A 14,049-nucleotide genomic window follows, 5' to 3' on the forward strand; every position below is an offset into this window, starting at 1 on the left:
TAGCTCGCCGGAGGAGCCGCGCCATGGTCGACTTCTTCACGGCCCCGCAGCACCCTCGCGTCCCTATAAAAGGAGACCTCTCCTCGTCGATCTGAGCACACCATCGCCGTCCCCTCTTCTCACTCGATCACCTGAGCCACTCCACTGCCTCGATTAGCCACTGACGCCGCCCAATTGAAGCCTCACTGCCCGTAGTCGCCGCCGAAGCTCGCCGTCGATTGGAGCCGCCCCAGGACGAGCCGCCGGTACCAGGAGCTTCGCCGTCGTCGACATCGTCACCACGCACACTGCCAACCCTAGCTGGAGCCGCCGTAAGCTCTCCCACCCCCTACCCGCGCCGCCGGCGAACCTCTCTCTCGCCGGCGAGACGATGCACCTCAGCCGTTAGATCCCTCTCTAATCCTACGCTCCACGTCGCCCCGTACCGCTTCGGCGTTTAAAACGCCGCTGACATGCGGGACCCCCTGTCAGGCAGCCCACGCGGGCACAGACGCGTGGTGGGCTGGCCTTGGGCCTGTTTAAACCATTTCAGCCCGTTAGCTTTTCCCGCCGGCCTGTTTAATTCAAATTCGTTTTAAACATTTTCCAAACATTTTCAATACTGCCCAAACTTTGAAATTAAATAGTTTCCAATTGGCTAAACCAAATTTAGTGAATTTGATATTGTTGGAAAGCCACTGAAATTCTCTATCCAATGCCACTGGCCTCAGGGTCAAATGCTTTGTAGAATTAATGTGACAAAAATAACAAGCCAGGGACTTTTCCCTATTCAAATAATTCTTAAAAATCAACCAAAATAGATATTAAGTTAATTCCAACTCTAATAGCTCACTTTTGACTTACACTAATTGTTTATGCAATAAAATGGTGTGGTCACTTTGCATGATCATGCCATGGTTTAATGAATGGATATGTTGACTAGTTAACTAGTTGATATTATCCAAAACTATTAGATTTAAATTGTGTGAAGTCTTACACTTCATTTAAACTTGTCTCACATGAATTCATGGGATGTTTGGACCCCTGGTTCCAAACTCTCTTATATGAATTACTTGAGTTTTAAATCAAAGGTAGAGTTATTTAAATGGTATGAGGTGATCCACCTCATTTAAATCATTCTCCCAAATGATGATGATGATGAACATTTGATCTAGGTCAAGATGAGTTCATCCATGATTGTTGGAGAAATTAAATCTTAAGAAGATTTCAATGAGAGGAAATTACTTCTCAAGAACCCTATGGAAACTATCATTTACATATAGAATACAAATCCTATTTAAATCCCACAACCCATGCACCCTAGTTTATTTATGTGTGTGCATAGAGTAGTTTGTGTGTTTATTTGTGAGGTGTGGAATAGCCATTGAATTAGTGAGTAATTATACTCGTATTCAAATTTAGACGGTAGCACCGGAGAGTACGCCGAAGAAGAAGGTTGCTACCAGGAGGAGGAAGAGGAATAGTTTGAGAACTACCAAGGCAAGCTAAATTACTATGCAAGCTTTTATTCTTGCCAAGTGCAAAGCCCCTTGGGGCAAGGCACCATGTCTTACCTTTTCTTATGTGAACCCATCCCAAGTTTTTACTTGTTTTCCAAATGATTTTCCTTTTATAGTTAACTTTGGTCAAAATACAAGTGGTTTTTAGAGTAGGGAGTTAGCCTTTCCAAGCAAAGCAAGATAGCACCCCTCATGAATTAGAGCTAGTGCTAATGAACTAAACTTGACTACTCTAGATGGGAACTTTGTGATTTTGAAAGGATTTTGAAACCTTGGAATGAAGATGCATTCCATTGAATGATTTTTGAAGGTGAATATGACCAAGAGAAGAGGGTGATTTTTGATAAAACATGATGTTGGTTTGAATGCGATACCTTTCCAATTCTCAAGTACCCCCACAATACCTGATTATGGGTAGGGCTTAACTGGAAGTTTATGCGTCTTAGTATGGGTTCCCTCTAAACAAGCGTCATCGGGGTTATGCCGAAAGCTGCCTCTACCACAAAAGAAACGATACGATATGATGCGAAATGAGGTGAACGTCCGGCCCAAGCCCTGTGCAGTTCCCAGGTTGACAGTTGGTCTTCACTGGGAGGCCAAGCTCATGGGGAGAGGTGCTCATACTAGGATTCGTAAGTGAAAGGTTATGGTTGATGATCCGCGTACTGTGTTACGATTATTCGGGGAAATCCCGACGGATGAAATCAAATGTTGTGGCACAAGTGTGCAACCTCTGCAGAGTGTAAACCTATTCGAATAGCCGCGTCCACGGTTACGGACGGTTGGAAAGGCCATACAGTTTCCGATGTCATATCTTTGAAAATGATGTTGAAAGGTGATGGTGAATTGACTTGTGGTGAATTGAATTGAAATCACCACTTGAATGGTGGGAATGACACTAATGTTCCCCCTTGGGTTAGTTAGCACTTGAATAAGTTTTTCTCAAAACTTTGTGAACCAAAACTAGCTTTATGCAAATAAACTAGAGCTTAGCAAACCCTACTAGAATGTCTAGCACTTTTTCTTGAATTAGTTTGCAGTACTCAACGTACTCACGGCTTTGTCCTGGCTATTCAAATGGCGAGTATGAAGATGAACAAGGAGATGACCAGCAGGACGCCTACAACAACTAAGCGCTTTCCGACGTCAAGCGTTGGCCTGTGGACTAGAGAGTCCTTGTATCTTACGCTTCCGCTATGTTGAACTATGAACTTGTGTTTGTTCGTTGATCAATAGATCAACTATTCGTGTAATATGGATCATGTGATTCCAATTTGTAAGACTTATGGGTTGTAATGAATGATGATCGTGATACTTAACTATTATGCCTCGCAACAACAATATTCCTGGGATTGCGATGTATGACATAATAGGCATTCGGACTTAAAAATCCGGGTGTTGACAAGTTGGTATCAGAGCCATTGTTTGACCTTAGAAGACCTTAGTTAGAATGGGCGTTCTGAAAAATTTAACTTTGAAATCAAATGAAAGGACTTATTTGTGAAAATTTACTACACTCTTGCCTTCGAGACTTTGCCAAAATTTGATCATGTCTATCTTATTTAAATCAACTTAAAACCTTGCCACACTTTGCACTCTCTAACTTACTCATCCAATTCTCTTTCAGATGGAGCCGAATGAACCCCTCAACACCAAGTTCTATCAGCTTGGAAACGGAGGAAGCTTGATCTTCGAGCATGACCTCGACTCCCTGTCGGATCACCTTGGCCGCCCACACCCCGAGTTTCACGGGATTCAGGTGGACGACCAGCCGGGAGGGGAACTGCAGTGGATTATCACTGCCGACTTGAGGGGCAAGCTGGAGCCTCCCACCTCGGAGAGGATCCTTTTCTCTTTCGGGGAAAGCAAGCGGCTCGACGGGCTTGCACGTGCTCTTCAGAAGCACTTGCTCGTACGTGCGGACAGAATACCGAAGCCCTTCGTGAGGAACGCTTTGCGCATCTCGCACGGCGTAACTCGACGGAAGACCCATGGATGTGCCACTCCACCCCGGTTGAGGCACCATGTGGATCACTTGGACTTCATGCTCTACCAGACTCAGAGGGACCTCGACGCCTCTCGCGCTTACGCGAACCAGACCCATGCTCACATCATCGAGCAGGGTGAGGCGATCAAGCTACTCAACAACGACCGCAGGAACCTTCGCCAGCAGCGTGCCAAGAAGGACGCTACGATTCGCCGCCTTCGCGACCGGATCGCGTCACTTGAGGCCACTGTCACGGCCCGGAGGATCAGATTCGTCACATGGAGGAGGACGATGAAGGCATCGATATTCAGGGAGGAGACGCCTTTACGAGCGATGACGATGACTTTGAGGAGGACGAGAACACCGAGGAGGAGGACTACGAGTTCCTGGAGGCCGGACAGGATGACTACGTCCCGATTGATATCGACGATGAGGAGTAGTTGCACTAGTTTCACTTATAGTAGGTGTGAGTTGTATCCCGTCCTTTGTATCGTAGCATGAGAATGGTTCTTAAAACCATTGGAGTATGTGTGTAGTTTGTACTATGTGCTGCATGAATGAATGAATGTTATGTTTGTCATGAAAAGATTACAAGTTTTCAAATGTTTTTCAAACTAAAATGAACCATAGAATGTTCCCTCTTATCTCATGATCTTCTATACCTTCAGATGGCCCCTCCGAATCGCACCAACGACGCGATGATGCAGCTTACGCAAACCTGCTTGCAGACCCGGACACCGAGAGAGCCGAGCGCCACGCCAACATCATCGCCTTGCAGAACATCGCCCAAGGCCATGGAAATCATGACCACCCCGGATCCAAGCTCAAGAACTTCGAACACCAACCCTCCGGTGTTTAGCAAGACCGAGGAGCCCCTCGACGCCGACGATTGGCTCCAGACTATGGAGAACAATCTGGAAGTAGCTGGAGTGGAAGCCAACGAGAAGGTGTTGTTCGCCACTCACTACCTCGCTGGACCAGCTCGCGCTTGGTGGACAAGTACCCGTGCCATGAACGGAGGTCAATTCATGACTTGGGAGGATTTCAAACTCAAGTTCAGCAAGTACCATGTACCCCGGGTCTTATCAAGAAGATGAGGGATGAGTTCCGTGAACTGAAACAAGGTCGCATGACGGTGGTTGAGTACCGCGACAAGTTTCTCACCTTGTCAAGGTATGCACCTGATGAGACTGACACCGTTGAAAAGAGGAAGGAGAGATTCCTGAACGGGCTGCATGATGAGATGCAGACTGTCCTCGTCAACATCCCCTTCGCCGACCTCGAAGCCCTTGTTGACTCCGCCATCCAGATGGAGGGCAAGTTGAACCAAGCCAATGAGAACCGCAAGCGCCGCATGGCCAATCAGAGTGGATCAAGCCACCCCCAAAAGTTTCGCCCTAGCTCAAGCGGAGGTTTCAATCCGAGACATAACAAACCCCCGATGCAGAACTCTCGCCCGGTTATCGAACCGAAGTGGAGGAAACTCCAAGCCAGGAGGCTACAACCCCAACTACAACAACAACAACTACAACCGCGCTCCACCTCGAGCCCCGAACACCAACAACACCAACACCAACACCAACCCCAGAACCGGGAGCAATGCCATTCCCGTTGCGAACAAGCAGGACAAGAGCACTATCACTTGTTATGAGTGTGGTGTAGTGGGGCACTACTCCAACGAGTGTCCCAAGCGTCTTGCCAAGCTCGCCGGCAACACCGCTGCTCCTGCTCAGCAGCAACGCCGTGTCTCCACCGGCAAGAAGTTCGCCCCCAACAACCCCAACAACCGCAACGGCCGCCTCTACCACATGAACGCCGAAGAAGCCCAGAAGCCCCAGGATGTGGTACTGGGTATGTTTTCTGTCAACCACACCCCTGCTAGAGTGTTGTTTGATTCGAGCATCGCATTCCTTTGTCACCGAAGATTTTGCATCAACAAGTAAAATTCAACCCCTCAGTTTGAAGCATGTTATGATAGTTCAAATCCCCGGATAAAGAAACAAAGCAAGAAAATTGTGTAAAAATGTGCCATTCAAAATCCATTATGTTGATTTCTTTGCAAATCTCATCATACTTGGAACCAAAGGTTTTGAAGTTTTCCTAGGAATGGACTGGATGTCCAAACACAATGGATTGATAGGCTAGCCAAGAAAGCCATAACCATGACTAGCAGCACCGGAATCGTAGTTGAGCACGTCTACGAAAAACTACCCAGAAAATTTACCCGCAACCAAAGTGTATCCAAGCCTACTGGATCAAATCAGGGTCGTTTGTCGCTACCCCGATGTGTTTCCGGATGATCTACCCGGTATGCCCCGGACCGGGATATCGAGTTTATCATCGAGTTAATCCACAGGAACTGGACCCATCGCCCGAGAGCCTACGGCATGAACGCAGCCGAGCTTGTGGAGCTGAAGAAGCAAATAGATGACATGTTAGCCAAAGGTTTGATCAGACCAAGTGCATCCCCCTGGAGATCCCCCGTCTTGTTTGTCGACAAGAAGGATGGTGCAAATCGTTTATGCACCGACTATCGTAAGCTTAACGATGTCACCATCAAAAACAAATACCCCTTACCCAAGATCGAAGACTTGTTCGACCAACTCACCGGATCCCGAGTTTTCTCGAAAATTGATCTTAGAAGCTGGATACCACCAACCGAAAATCCGAGCCACCGATATTCCAAAAGCGCCTTTACCACGGATATGGGTTGTATGAGTACAACGTCATGTCATTTGGACTGACCAATGCTCCCGCTTATTTCATGAATCTCATGAATAAGATCTTCATGAACTTCTTGGACAAATTTGTCGTTGTTTTCATCGACGACATTTTGGTCTACTCCAAGTCCGAAGAAGAACATGAACAGCATCTAGAGATTGTTCTAGAAACCCTGAGACAGCACCAGTTGTACGCCAAGTTTAGCAAGTGTGAGTTTTGGCTGGAAGAAGTTGGATTCCTCGGACACATCTTGTCTGCAGGAGGAATTGCCGTAGATCCCGCCAAGATCAAAACTGTTATGGAATGGAAAGCCCCAACCACACAAACTGAGGTCCGTGCTTTTCTTGGATTAGCCGGATATTACCGCAGATTTGTAGAAGGTTTTTCGAGCATCGCTCGACCAATGACCCAACTGCTGAAAAAGGACAGAAAATTTGAGTGGACCGACAAGTGTGAAGAGAGCTTTCAACAGCTCAAGAGTAGACTGACAACAGCCCCAATCCTGATCATGCCAGATATCGCAAAGCCCTTTGACGTATATTGCGACGCCTCCAAGACTGGACTTGGATGCGTGCTTATGCAAGAAGGAAAGGTTGTATCCTACCTTTCTAGGCAACTCAAGCAACATGAGCAGAACTACCCAACCCACGACCTCGAGCTTGCAGCCGTGGTCTTAGCCTTGAAAGTTTGGCGTCATTACCTCATGGGTAATCGATGCGAGATTTACTCCGACCACAAAAGCCTCAAATACATTTTCACCCAGAAGGAGTTAAACATGAGACAACGCCGATGGATCGAATTGATCAAGGATTACGACATGGAGATTCACTACCACCCCGGCAAGGCCAATGTGGTAGCGGATGCTTTGAGTCGATCGCCGTGCCGATTGAACTCCATGCTCGCAACCGAACAGCCTAGTTTGCACCAAGAGTTTGAACAGTTCAGACTTGAACTTGTAAGTGAAGGATTCCTAGCGACATCGAATCGCAACCCACCTTGATTGGTCAGATCAAGGAAGCCCAGAAGGACAACGCTAGCATTGATGGAATCAAGAAACAGATAGTCGCAGGAAAAGCCCCGGATTCACCATTGACGAAGCCGGAGTGCTTTGGTACAAAGAACGCCTCTGCGTACCATCGGACTACGACACGAAACAAGTCATCCTGCAAGAAGCGCATGACACCCTTTACTCAATCCACCCCGGAGGTACCAAGATGTACCAGGACCTGAAAGAACAATTTTGGTTGCACGGAATGAAGAGAGAGATCGGTAGCTATTTCGCTAAGTGTGACATCTGCCAGAGTTAAGGCGTAACACCGTAGACCCGCCGGATCTGTTGCAACCCCTTCAGATTCCAGAATGGAAATGGGACTCCGTAGGAATGGACTTTATCACCGGACTGCCCAAATCCAGCAAAGGCAATGATTCCATATGGGTAGTGGTCGATAGATTGACCAAAGTCGCCCATTTCATCGCCGTCAAAACCACCTATCAAGGCCCCAAGTTAGCTGAACTCTACATCTCCAGAATAGTCGCTTGGCATGGAACCCCCAAATCGATAGTGTCGATAGAGGATCACAGTTCACCTCAAGGTTACGCGAGAAAGTGCATGAAGGACTAGGCACTCGCCTAAATTTCAGCACCGCCTATCACCCTCGACATCGACGGACAGATCGAGAGAGTAAACCAGACATCGGAAGACATGCTTAGAGCATGCGTCTTGGAATACGGATCCAAGTGGGAAGACCGCCTACCTTACGCAGAATTCTCATACAACAATAGTTATCAAGCCAGCCTACGGATGGCCCCCTTTGAAGCCTTGTACGGAAGGAAGTGCCGTACCCCCTGAACTGGTCAGAAGTCGGAGAGAGTCAAGTTTTCGGCCCAGACGTTCTTCGTGAAGCCGAAGAGAAGGTTCACAAGATCCGTGAGTACCTCAAGGCTGCGCAATCCAGACAGGAAGAGCTACGCCGACAAGAGACGTCGGGAGATGACCTTTGAGATCGGAGATTTTGTCTATCTCAAAGTATCCCCTTGAAAGGGATGCAAAGGTTTCAGCTGAAAGGAAAGCTTGCACCTCGCTACGTGGGACCTTTCCAAGTCCTCACCGCCGAGGTGAAGTATCTTATCAACCGGAGTTGCTGAAGAAATGTCGGCTGTGCACGACGTTTTTCACATCTCACTTCTCCGGAAATGTCTTGAAGTCCCTGAGAAGACCGAAGTGTTCAAGAACATCGATCACCGATCGGTGGATATCAACAAGGATCTGACTTACCGCGAAGTGCCGATTCGCATCCTCGAAGAAGCATACAGAACCACCCGCACCCGAAGCATCAAGTTTCTAAAGATCCAATGGAGCAATCATACCAAGGATGAAGCCACCTGGGAACGCGAAGACTTCATGAAGAAGGAGTACCCAGATCTCTTTAGTACCTAACTTTCTTTTTGATCTCGGGACGAGATCTTTTGTAAGGGGGAAGGGTTTGTAACACCCCAAATTTCAATGAAAAAGAAAGTTAGAGAATTCCAGAAATACAAAATTTCAAACCAACAAAAACTTTTCTTTGGCATATAGTACCATGCATAGGACTTGTGCATTTGAGTGATATGCCATGATGATTGTTATTACTTGTATTTGTTATGCTCTAAAACCCTAGAGTGATCATGTGAAGATCACCAACCAAATAAATCAAAGTGGAAGAAATTCCCATAATTGAAAAACCCTAAAAACCCTCACATATGCCCTATGGCATTTTTATAAATTTTGACCCTAGACCTATTTGGTCTTCACCATTAGTTGAATAATGTTACTAAACACTTATCACAACTTTTGGAACCAAGGTTTCACTTTTCAAATAATTTTCCAACACATTTCCCACTCACATGTGATGATGACCAAATCTACCAATTTCAGTCTGATCACCACTTTGAGCCCCTGCAATTCAATTTTCCCAAACCATTCTTTGCTAACTCCTTGCACCATTTCAAAGTCAACATCAAGGTGAACAACTTTGATGAAGACCACCCTGCCAAATTCATCTTTGATCACTAGCTATGCTCACCCAAAGTGGCAACTTTATAATGAGTTCAACAATCTTCACTTAGCCATTTTGGGCCATTTTTGGAAATCCAATTTTTCCACCACCACCTCAACTCATCTCTGGTCAAATACAACTTATCTCAACACTCACATTTCACAAACATTCACCTTTTGAATTATTTCCATTTTGGATATTTTTGTATTTTCCAAAATTGAACACTATTCCTACACTATAGCAAATAGTGATCTACTCAAACTAACCTACTCTAACCAACCCCAAATGGTCCCCTGGTCCCCTCTCTCACTAACCCCAGCATAGAAACCCTAGGGAGGGAGAGAGAACAAGCATGGCATGGCCATGCCGGCCACATGCCGGCCATGCCGCACCTCCCCCTCTCTCCTTCATCGCCGACCCTGGCCACCATGTCCTTGCACTCCACCTCACTCTACTGAATCGCCTAGCACCGGCCGTTGTCGAGGAGGAGCCCTGCATTGGCCAGACCAGCACGCGTCCATGGCGCCCTGGACGCCGCTCGCGTCGAGCGCGTGCACGCCGCGGACACACACTGGCCACGCGCCACGCCACGACCTCGAGCACCCCCTGGACCCCCTGCGAACACGTTGAGCGTCACCGTGACACCGCAGCACGCCCAGACATGCTCTCGACCACGACCCGCAACCGCCGTCGCCGGAGAAGAGAACCCTGGTCCGCCGCGGACGCGACGGACACGGAAGCAACGCGACCAACCTAGCCACCGCCCGACCCCGCTGTCGCCGCCAATAGCATCGCCAGGAGCCGTAGAACACTGCCACCACCTCGCCTAGCTCGATAGCTCGCCGGAGGAGCCGCGCCATGGTCGACTTCTTCACGGCCCCGCAGCACCCTCGCGTCCCTATAAAAGGAGACCTCTCCTCGTCGATCTGAGCACACCATCGCCGTCCCCTCTTCTCACTCGATCACCTGAGCCACTCCACTGCCTCGATTAGCCACTGACGCCGCCCAATTGAAGCCTCACTGCCCGTAGTCGCCGCCGAAGCTCGCCGTCGATTGGAGCCGCCCCAGGACGAGCCGCCGGTACCAGGAGCTTCGCCGTCGTCGACATCGTCACCACGCACACTGCCAACCCTAGCTGGAGCCGCCGTAAGCTCTCCCACCCCCTACCCGCGCCGCCGGCGAACCTCTCTCTCGCCGGCGAGACGATGCACCTCAGCCGTTAGATCCCTCTCTAATCCTACGCTCCACGTCGCCCGCACCGCTTCGGCGTTTAAAACGCCGCTGACATGCGGGACCCCCTGTCAGGCAGCCCACGCGGGCACAGACGCGTGGTGGGCTGGCCTTGGGCCTGTTTAAACCATTTCAGCCCGTTAGCTTTTCCCGCCGGCCTGTTTAATTCAAATTCGTTTTAAACATTTTCCAAACATTTTCAATACTGCCCAAACTTTGAAATTAAATAGTTTCCAATTGGCTAAACCAAATTTAGTGAATTTGATATTGTTGGAAAGCCACTGAAATTCTCTATCCAATGCCACTGGCCTCAGGGTCAAATGCTTTGTAGAATTAATGTGACAAAAATAACAAGCCAGGGACTTTTCCCTATTCAAATAATTCTTAAAAATCAACCAAAATAGATATTAAGTTAATTCCAACTCTAATAGCTCACTTTTGACTTACACTAATTGTTTATGCAATAAAATGGTGTGGTCACTTTGCATGATCATGCCATGGTTTAATGAATGGATATGTTGACTAGTTAACTAGTTGATATTATCCAAAACTATTAGATTTAAATTGTGTGAAGTCTTACACTTCATTTAAACTTGTCTCACATGAATTCATGGGATGTTTGGACCCCTGGTTCCAAACTCTCTTATATGAATTACTTGAGTTTTAAATCAAAGGTAGAGTTATTTAAATGGTATGAGGTGATCCACCTCATTTAAATCATTCTCCCAAATGATGATGATGATGAACATTTGATCTAGGTCAAGATGAGTTCATCCATGATTGTTGGAGAAATTAAATCTTAAGAAGATTTCAATGAGAGGAAATTACTTCTCAAGAACCCTATGGAAACTATCATTTACATATAGAATACAAATCCTATTTAAATCCCACAACCCATGCACCCTAGTTTATTTATGTGTGTGCATAGAGTAGTTTGTGTGTTTATTTGTGAGGTGTGGAATAGCCATTGAATTAGTGAGTAATTATACTCGTATTCAAATTTAGACGGTAGCACCGGAGAGTACGCCGAAGAAGAAGGTTGCTACCAGGAGGAGGAAGAGGAACAGTTTGAGAACTACCAAGGCAAGCTAAATTACTATGCAAGCTTTTATTCTTGCCAAGTGCAAAGCCCCTTGGGGCAAGGCACCATGTCTTACCTTTTCTTATGTGAACCCATCCCAAGTTTTTACTTGTTTTCCAAATGATTTTCCTTTTATAGTTAACTTTGGTCAAAATACAAGTGGTTTTTAGAGTAGGGAGTTAGCCTTTCCAAGCAAAGCAAGATAGCACCCCTCATGAATTAGAGCTAGTGCTAATGAACTAAACTTGACTACTCTAGATGGGAACTTTGTGATTTTGAAAGGATTTTGAAACCTTGGAATGAAGATGCATTCCATTGAATGATTTTTGAAGGTGAATATGACCAAGAGAAGAGGGTGATTTTTGATAAAACATGATGTTGGTTTGAATGCGATACCTTTCCAATTCTCAAGTACCCCCACAATACCTGATTATGGGTAGGGCTTAACTGGAAGTTTATGCGTCTTAGTATGGGTTCCCTCTAAACAAGCGTCATCGGGGTTATGCCGAAAGCTGCCTCTACCACAAAAGAAACGATACGATATGATGCGAAATGAGGTGAACGTCCGGCCCAAGCCCTGTGCGATTCCAGGTTGTGATTGGTCTTCACTGGGAGGCCAAGCTCATGGGGAGAGGTGCTCATACTAGGATTCGTAAGTGAAAGGTTATGGTTGATGATCCGCGTACTGTGTTACGATTATTCGGGAAAATCCCGACGGATGAAATCAAATGTTGTGGCACAAGTGTGCAACCTCTGCAGAGTGTAAACCTATTCGAATAGCCGCGTCCACGGTTACGGACGGTTGGAAAGGCCATACAGTTTCCGATGTCATATCTTTGAAAATGATGTTGAAAGGTGATGGTGAATTGACTTGTGGTGAATTGAATTGAAATCACCACTTGAATGGTGGGAATGACACTAATGTTCCCCCTTGGGTTAGTTAGCACTTGAATAAGTTTTTCTCAAAACTTTGTGAACCAAAACTAGCTTTATGCAAATAAACTAGAGCTTAGCAAACCCTACTAGAATGTCTAGCACTTTTTCTTGAATTAGTTTGCGAGTACTCAACGTACTCACGGCTTTGTCCCTGGCTATTCAAATGGCCAGAGTATGAAGATGAACAAGGAGATGACCAGCAGGACGCCTACAACAACTAAGCGCTTTCCGACGTCAAGCGTTGGCCTGTGGACTAGAGAGTCCTTGTATCTTACGCTTCCGCTATGTTGAACTATGAACTTGTGTTTGTTCGTTGATCAATAGATCAACTATTCGTGTAATATGGATCATGTGATTCCAATTTGTAAGACTTATGGGTTGTAATGAATGATGACTGTGATACTTAACTATTATGCCTCGCAACAACAATATTCCTGGGATTGCGATGTATGACATAATAGGCATTCGGACTTAAAAATCCGGGTGTTGACATTATGGAAGGTTCCGGAAGTGTCCGGGACGACCCGGGATGTCTAAGGAAGTCCGGAGGGTTCCATAATAGGTGCAACCACGTTGCCTTAAGGGAAAATGAGTCTTTCCTTAATGCAATTTCGGAATTGGCAAAAGAGTCCGAGTAGGACTAGGTTTTCGGAACCGGAAACCTATCGGAACTCAGTCAAACTTGGGGGCAGGTTTTTGGACGACCCAAGGGGCTTGGCCACCTATTTAAAGAGGCCAAGGGGCACCCCAAGGGCACCTCAAGTCGCAGCCCTAGCTCCCCAAGTCGCAGCACCACCCTGCGCCCAAACCCTAGCTACTCCCTCCTCTTCCTTCTTCTCCCGCAACGCTTGCGGCGAAGCCCTGCCGGAGATCTCCACCACCACCGTCACCACGCCGTCGTGATGGCGGGATTTCGAGGAGGATCTACTACTTCCGCTGCCCGCTGGAACGGGGAGGAGGACGTCGTCTTCATTAACACCGTACGTGTGACCGAGTACGGAGGTGCTGCCCGACTGTGGCACCGTCAAGATCTTCTACGCGCTTTTGCAAGCGGCAAGTGATCGACTACATCCACAACGAGATCTAATCTCGTAGGCTTTGGAAATCTTCAAGGGTTAGTCTCGTGATCTTCTTGTTGCTCCCATCTACTAGATTGCATCTTGGCTTGGTTTCCGTTCTTGCGGTAGGAAATTTTTTGTTTTCTATGCTACGAATCCCATCATCTATTCATATTCCTGAACTACAAAAAGAAAGGAAAGACTCGGCTCGAGGCTCAATCCACTCAACACGAGTGCAACACGCGTGTGTCGTGTCGTGTTGAGACGAGCGAGCAAGGAGGTGGAGAGCGCGCGTACCACTTCTCTTCTCACTCACTTGCTAGTGGTGGTCTAACTTCCTCCCAACTTTTCATGTTGGGCTAAACTTCCCACCCCTTGCCACTTCCTTGTGCACCCACGCAGGGAGAGGCGGCGCGCGGAGCAGGAGCTGCGAAGGAGGGGAGGCGATGTTGGGACGGGGCCATCGAACGCACCGCCGGGCGGCTAGTAGGCTAGGCTTAGA

The sequence above is a fragment of the Lolium perenne genome, chromosome 5 (genome assembly GCF_019359855.2).
Source record: "Lolium perenne isolate Kyuss_39 chromosome 5, Kyuss_2.0, whole genome shotgun sequence".
Taxonomy (NCBI): Eukaryota; Viridiplantae; Streptophyta; class Magnoliopsida; order Poales; family Poaceae; genus Lolium; species Lolium perenne.